Genomic DNA, 6,496 nt, shown 5'->3' on the forward strand with positions numbered 1-6,496 from the left:
TCTTTAAGTTAGAGACCCAAATCCTTAATCTGGCCCACCCAGCTATTTCTTGCCTTGCACGCTGTATCTGTTTTCTCTCCACACCAAAGAGCGTCTTAGAGCCCATGGAATGTCTTACTTGCTTTTGCCTGCAGGATATTGCATAAGACACCCTCCCTGCCTGAAAAGCCCATCCACCTTCTACCTCCACCTTGTCAATCCCTTTAACCACCTCACATCTATTGCTGAGACTTTCTCCCTCCAAGAAGCCTTTTCTAACCCTCCCCAAACTGGATTAGGCCTTTCATATGCAACCCTATAATACTCTGCAATTGCCTTTACAACTCTCAGAGCTTTCTTAAATATTAATTTATAAGATTACTCGATTAAAACCTGCCTCCCCCTAAAAGTTATATGAGGTACCCCCTAAAAGTTATATGAGGTAGAGGTTGTTTTGCTCTCATTATGACCCTTATATCCAACATAATGCTTGGTTAATTTCTGCTGAAAAAAGATTTGTTAAATGAATAAGAAAATGAAAATAAAAATGAATGAATAAGACTACAATTAAACAATAAGATATGTAAGGAATGTATTGCAAAATCTATTTTCATTTTTCGTGCCTGTCAGTTCCCATTTCTAGGTTAAGGTGAGATTACGAAGTTGCCAGGGGAGTGATTTCTACAACTAATTCTCTCCTGTCTATCCGTTATGGTGCTCTAACTTTCAGCCTTTCCGCTATCATAATTTTTCAACCTAGATAGTATGTCTAGCAATAAAATGACCTGGATTTTCAGAGTTAGTCTTGATTTTAAATATTCTGTTCCATTGTTCTCAAAAAGTAAGCTCCTATTGTTAAAGAATATGTCCCAATTTGGGATTCAGAAAATTTAGTCACTGTGATATATGTCTCTGACATGCTTATGGAAGATATGTAGGTCACAGATAGATAGATAGATAGATGATAGATAGATAGATAGATAGATAGATAGATAGATAGATAGATAGATGATAGATAGATAGATAGATAGATGATAGATAGATAGATAGATAGATAGATAGATAGATAGATAGATAGATAGATAGATAAATCACTAGATAGATAAAGATGATGGATGGATGGACGGACGGATACCCACATTCACTGTATTTGTTTTATCTTACCTTGATAAATGGTAATATCCTTTTATTTAGGGACTCTGCTTTCCACTTTTTTCTAGCTCCTCCAGCATTCAATGACTAAGTGAACACTGTTGTTGGATTAGCCAATGGCAAGCAGAGAGGTAGATCTCTAATGTGCAATGTGCAGTAAGAAGGAAGTCTTTGCTCTAATCCTGTGGACATTGATCAGATCAGCTCAGACAAACATCCTCAGACAAAATTATGACATTTTGACCAAGCAAAGTCAGTGCAATGTGTTTCAAAGTATTCCTCTGTGTTAGCCACGGTACAATCATCTGTGTTTGGCAAGGCATTATATGAAAGAGATTAAAAAGAGAATGTCCATTTTTAAGAAAAAAAGAAATAAAACGAGTCTAGAAATGTGGAAACTTGCAGAATTGGGAAAGCCGGTTGCTTCTAGAGGCCAAAGCGTAAGAAATTAGACTTCTAAGACTCTAAAAAAGGAAGATCAAGTAGATCTTCTCAGATTAATATATGTGGAATTCGCAACCCTAATAGACTCAGGGCCATTGCCATTAAATTGAGACAGAGAGAGAATGATGTGGATGAGGAAGCAGGAAAACCAGGGGACGTAAACACTGTTTAGGAAAGTGTCCTGGGCATAGTTAATGACACATCGCACCAACTGGAAGCCAGCAGCTCAGCTTTTAAGACAAACGTATACTCCAAGAAAGCACGATCCCAATTAAAAATGCCTTTGATGCTTAGACACCTCCTACAATCTTGGGGCCCAGACTAAAGAACAGGAAGCAGGCTAGAAAAGCTTTACAGACTCTGGGAAAACATCTGATCCCAACTGTAGCCAGGGAGGATATTTGAAAAGGATGAACTTCCCAGAGTGCTGGGCTGAGGACTACGGGAACAATAGACAAGGGATTCCCTCTCCAAGAGCAGAATCTCAAAGAAGTTTACCTGCCTGCAGGGTAGGGAGCCATCCTAACGCCTCCCTCACAGGATTTCATCATAGCTCTGGACCAATGACTTCTCTCATCACTCACCCTTTCCCTTGCTCCAGGAAGTGTGTTGCTCTCATCTATCCCACTCTTGGACCCCAAGTGTCTGTAGGGAACCAGATAACTTGTCTTTTTAACCAAAGATTGCTTTGAATAGTCACATTTGGATTTGAGGAAGAGGAAACTTGAAAAATTTACGCATCACTAGCGATCCTGGACTATGAGCAATGCAGTGGGACTTTGTGTAGTCTTCTTAAGGGAAGGGGTGAGCGTGTTTTATATGCTCATATGGTGATAAAATGGATATCTGGTCAATGTGGCAGACACGGTGCATGCGTTTGCCAAACCTATGTCACGTGTCCTGTATGCCATAACTGGGGCATCTAGAAAGGTCATACAGCTCAACCTCCCTTCAGAGCGATGCCATATGATGTGCTCTTGCTGATGTGTTATGTGTGCTGCTTCTACTTGATCCCCAATACTTCCTGAGAAGCACCGTCCACGTCCTCGCTTCGCTTTGCTGCTAGGGAATGATGACGTCACAGGCAGAAGGAGCCAGGGTCACTGAGTCTCCACTTGGAGGAGAGCCACCCAACCAGGAACACCCTTTGTGGGCACTTCAGGAGCAAAAAGCAAAACTCTAAGTGCATTAAAAATCAAAACGGACTTTATGTGTGCGTGGAGCCACTGACGTTTCAGTTTCTCTGTCACTGAAGCACAGAAACGTCTTGACTCACTCTCCCTGGCGGCTACAGTGTGCCAGCACACAGTTTGCACGTCTTCCCTCTGAGCTGTATAGTTCTTGCATCTGGTATCGGTTTAATCACAGAAAACTAAAATATGTTCAGGAGACACATAACCCACTTGTACCCTTTCAAGATTTTCAGGTGCTCTGAATGGTGTAAAGCTGAAAGCTACGCCCTCATAGAATTGCAAAGCAGTAGGAGGCAAGTCACAGGCACAAATGACTAAAAGAAGAGGTAAAAGGTGCAGGGTGTGTACATTAGATAGAGAATGTCCTATAAGAATTTAGAGGAGGAAGTGATTACTTCCTGTATTGCAAATTAAATGTGAATAAACCTATGACCTTAATTTTTAAAAAGTTCTGAGTAGACCCCACCTCCACTCCTAATAGATTATCACCTGGACATGGACTTGGTCTGCTCCATGAAACAGCCACTTCATTTTAAATGCCAGGCTGCTGCCTGCACACCACCCAGCACTGTCAGCTCCCGTCAGTGTGCGTGGGTTCTGGGAATTAAACCACATCTGGTTACAACCAACACAAATATCAGCAGGTGCAGAAAACTGACTTCGAAAACAAAGCCCACAAACAAATACAAGTTTTTCAGTCTTACATACTTTGTGTCTTGGCCCTCCACATATACCAGGAATCAGTGTCAGGTTCCTAGCAAGCAATTCCATAAATTTAAGTTTTCGAGAGAGACTTGGCATCACCAGCTTCTCCTACTGCCTTTTCAATGAGAACATTCTTCCGTGACTTGTGTACCACGGAGAAACCCAGTCTCTGCCTCCCCACTACTCACCCCCCATCCCCTCCCTGTGTCCAGGCTCTTGGGCCTTCCGAAAAAGCTTTTCCTGCTGACAGACAACGCATTCATTTTTTTATAAGCTTAAGCAGATAATCACTTCCATTTCGAGCTCTATTCAGCTTGTTTTTTCCTAGTCATTTTTCGCTGATTCATTCAGAAACGATTTTTATGTGGAGTCGAGAGAAACAAATGCCTACGTAGAGAAAGAAGGAATGAGAGAAGCTCATTCCTGTGTTTGTTCACAGCCCGTCTGCTCAGGGATGGAGGCGTCAGACCCTGGTGCGTCCTGTTCTTGGCCTTGCTGGTGATTTATGATTGCTTTGTCACCCAGCAGGTCCCAGACAGTGACACCCACTCCATCATGGGCACCAGACACCGTGGCAGTCTCCTTGGTCATGCCAAGGTTTCTGTGTGGAGCGTTTGCAGTTTCTATCTGCTCAGGCCCACGTGTCCCTCAGGCTTCAGGGGCAACTGCTGGCAAAGCTGCTCAACGCAGCAGTCTCCCTCTGTCACACTGATCCTTTAATCCCTATGAGATCCTGCTGCCAAAAATTAAAATATCTCCCTGGGGAACCCGGGGGCCGCCTATGAGTGCATACCACTCAGACATACAATTTTGAGTACTGTTTCAAGAAATTCACTCTTCTGAGGATGATCTATGAACCTCAGATTAAGAATCGGAGCTTTACAGCAAGACGGAGTGACTGACTGTTCATTCACCTCCAATTACCAAGAACTTATTGAGCCCCAAGTCTGGTCAAACACAGCAGGGGTCATTAGTCAGACGCGAGGAAGCACTGCCCCTACCCAGAGGAACACATCATCAGAGGGGAACAGACACACTGAATTTTAGCAGCGCTGGATCTTATGTGGAACCATTGCTAAAATGTGCTCCTGCTGAGACGAGATGGAGTTGCAATTTAAAGAGCTCAGCTGTGACCCCTGCAGACTGTGTGACAAACTCCTGCAATAGCAAGCCTATTACATCTGACCTTTCACCATCAGTGTCCTTGCCTCCCTCTAAGGATGATGATAATGAGACGCACATGTTAGGCGTGGAACTGTCGGTGACAGATTACGAGACAATCTTCAGTGGTAACTCCATTAACCTCCTAAATGCCTCGGTATCCCTGTCAACAAAACAGAACATTGTACTAGAGGATTTTAAGGTCTATTCCATTTTCCTTTTATGATTCAATGCAAAGCCATTTGAATTTCGCATTTGTTTTCTACTTGCTTATTCAAAGTTTCTGCGTAGTTAGGAGCCTGGCTGGCGAGAATGTGTGAATTGTTTTTCACTGAAGGGGTTTGTCACTGTAGGGGACATGGACATGTGGCTTCACATTGTTTCCCACTCTGCCAGTGCAGGAGGGCCAGGCGCTGGTCCAGCCAGCGTAGACCAAGGAGGAGACCCTTCGCTTGTACAATTTTAGGTGGGTGAAAGCAAAATCACACCCCAAGTGTTTTGAAAAGGTTCTGACTATCAGAGTTAGAGAAGAGGGTCAAATGATGAAGAGATTCGGTACTGGTGAAGAGAACTGAAGCAGATTTCAGAAGTTGGAACGTAGAACCATAAGTTCAGAGAGTCAAATGTCAGTGGGTTCAAACAGAAAAGCAAGGGTGTGTCTGGGCAAATAACAGGAATTATGAGCGTCTTCAAGACAAGGTTTTCTGGGGTCCCAGCAGCATGTTCTCAGTGGGTCGAATCCACTTAAAAGCCAGCAACTGGATCAGCAAAACCCCCTCCTCTCCACGCCTGCTGCCATTACTGATGAGTCATCTTTCAGGTACTAGGCTCCCAGGATCTATTTTACTAGTGATTTGATACAATGCCAGTGCTAACCAACTCGCAGTGATCCAGAGGAACGAGACAGTGTAAACAGAATGGGATTCTCCTATTATTTAAAACTGCATTTAAATTACCAGCTTTAACGAATATCCCGTCAGATCAGTCAGCTGGTAAATAACCAAGTCAAAAGGTTTGGATCTCCTCTCTTTTGCTCTTCCCTTGTCCACCTGACGGAGAGCTGATGCAGGAAAGACTGCCCTTTTATAATTTTTTTGGGTGAAAATTGCTTTCATAAAGATTTCTTTATTGGTTTCAGGTGTACAAAACAATGCAATAGTCAGGCATTTATCATTTCTATCCCTCACACAGTGGTAACCCCCTTCCCCCCATCTACTACTCCTCTGACATCGCAGACAGCCATACACTTCCACTGTCTCTATTCCTAATGCTGTACTCCACTTCTTGTGGAATATATATATATATATAAAATTGTAGTTGACATTCATTATTGTTCAGAACATTATGCTAAGTGAAATCAGTCAGACAGAGAAAGACACATACCATATGATCTCACTTATATGTGGAATCTAAAGAAAAGAATAAATGAATGAACTAATCAGAAACAGTCTCAGAGACATAGAGGAAAAACCGGGTAGTTAGATGGCGGTGGTCGGGATAAGGGGGAAGGTGAGGGGATTAGAAAGCACAGTCGGTAGCCCTTTTATAATTTTAACCACTGTGTCTTGAGCCTTGGTGTAGAATTAACCCCTGGTCGTTTGCAGAATGTGAAAAGAATTTATGAGACTCTACAAGAATAAGTAAAGATTTATTGAAAGTCAAAGAGAGTTCTGGCAAAGTGAAGTTTTGCCAGGACAGAGCCCAATCGGGACAGCTGCCCTGATGAGAAGGAGTACTGGGGTTTTATATTTTTCCATGAGGATGTAGGGTGCTGGTCAGCTTGCGGGGGGGCTGCTGTTACAATTGTCTTCTCCTGGGAACTGTCCTGTTCCCATCTATGATGGATGTCAGCTCACAGGGGG

The sequence above is a fragment of the Rhinolophus hipposideros genome, assembly GCF_964194185.1.
Source record: "Rhinolophus hipposideros genome assembly, chromosome: 26".
NCBI classification, from domain to species: Eukaryota; Metazoa; Chordata; class Mammalia; order Chiroptera; family Rhinolophidae; genus Rhinolophus; species Rhinolophus hipposideros.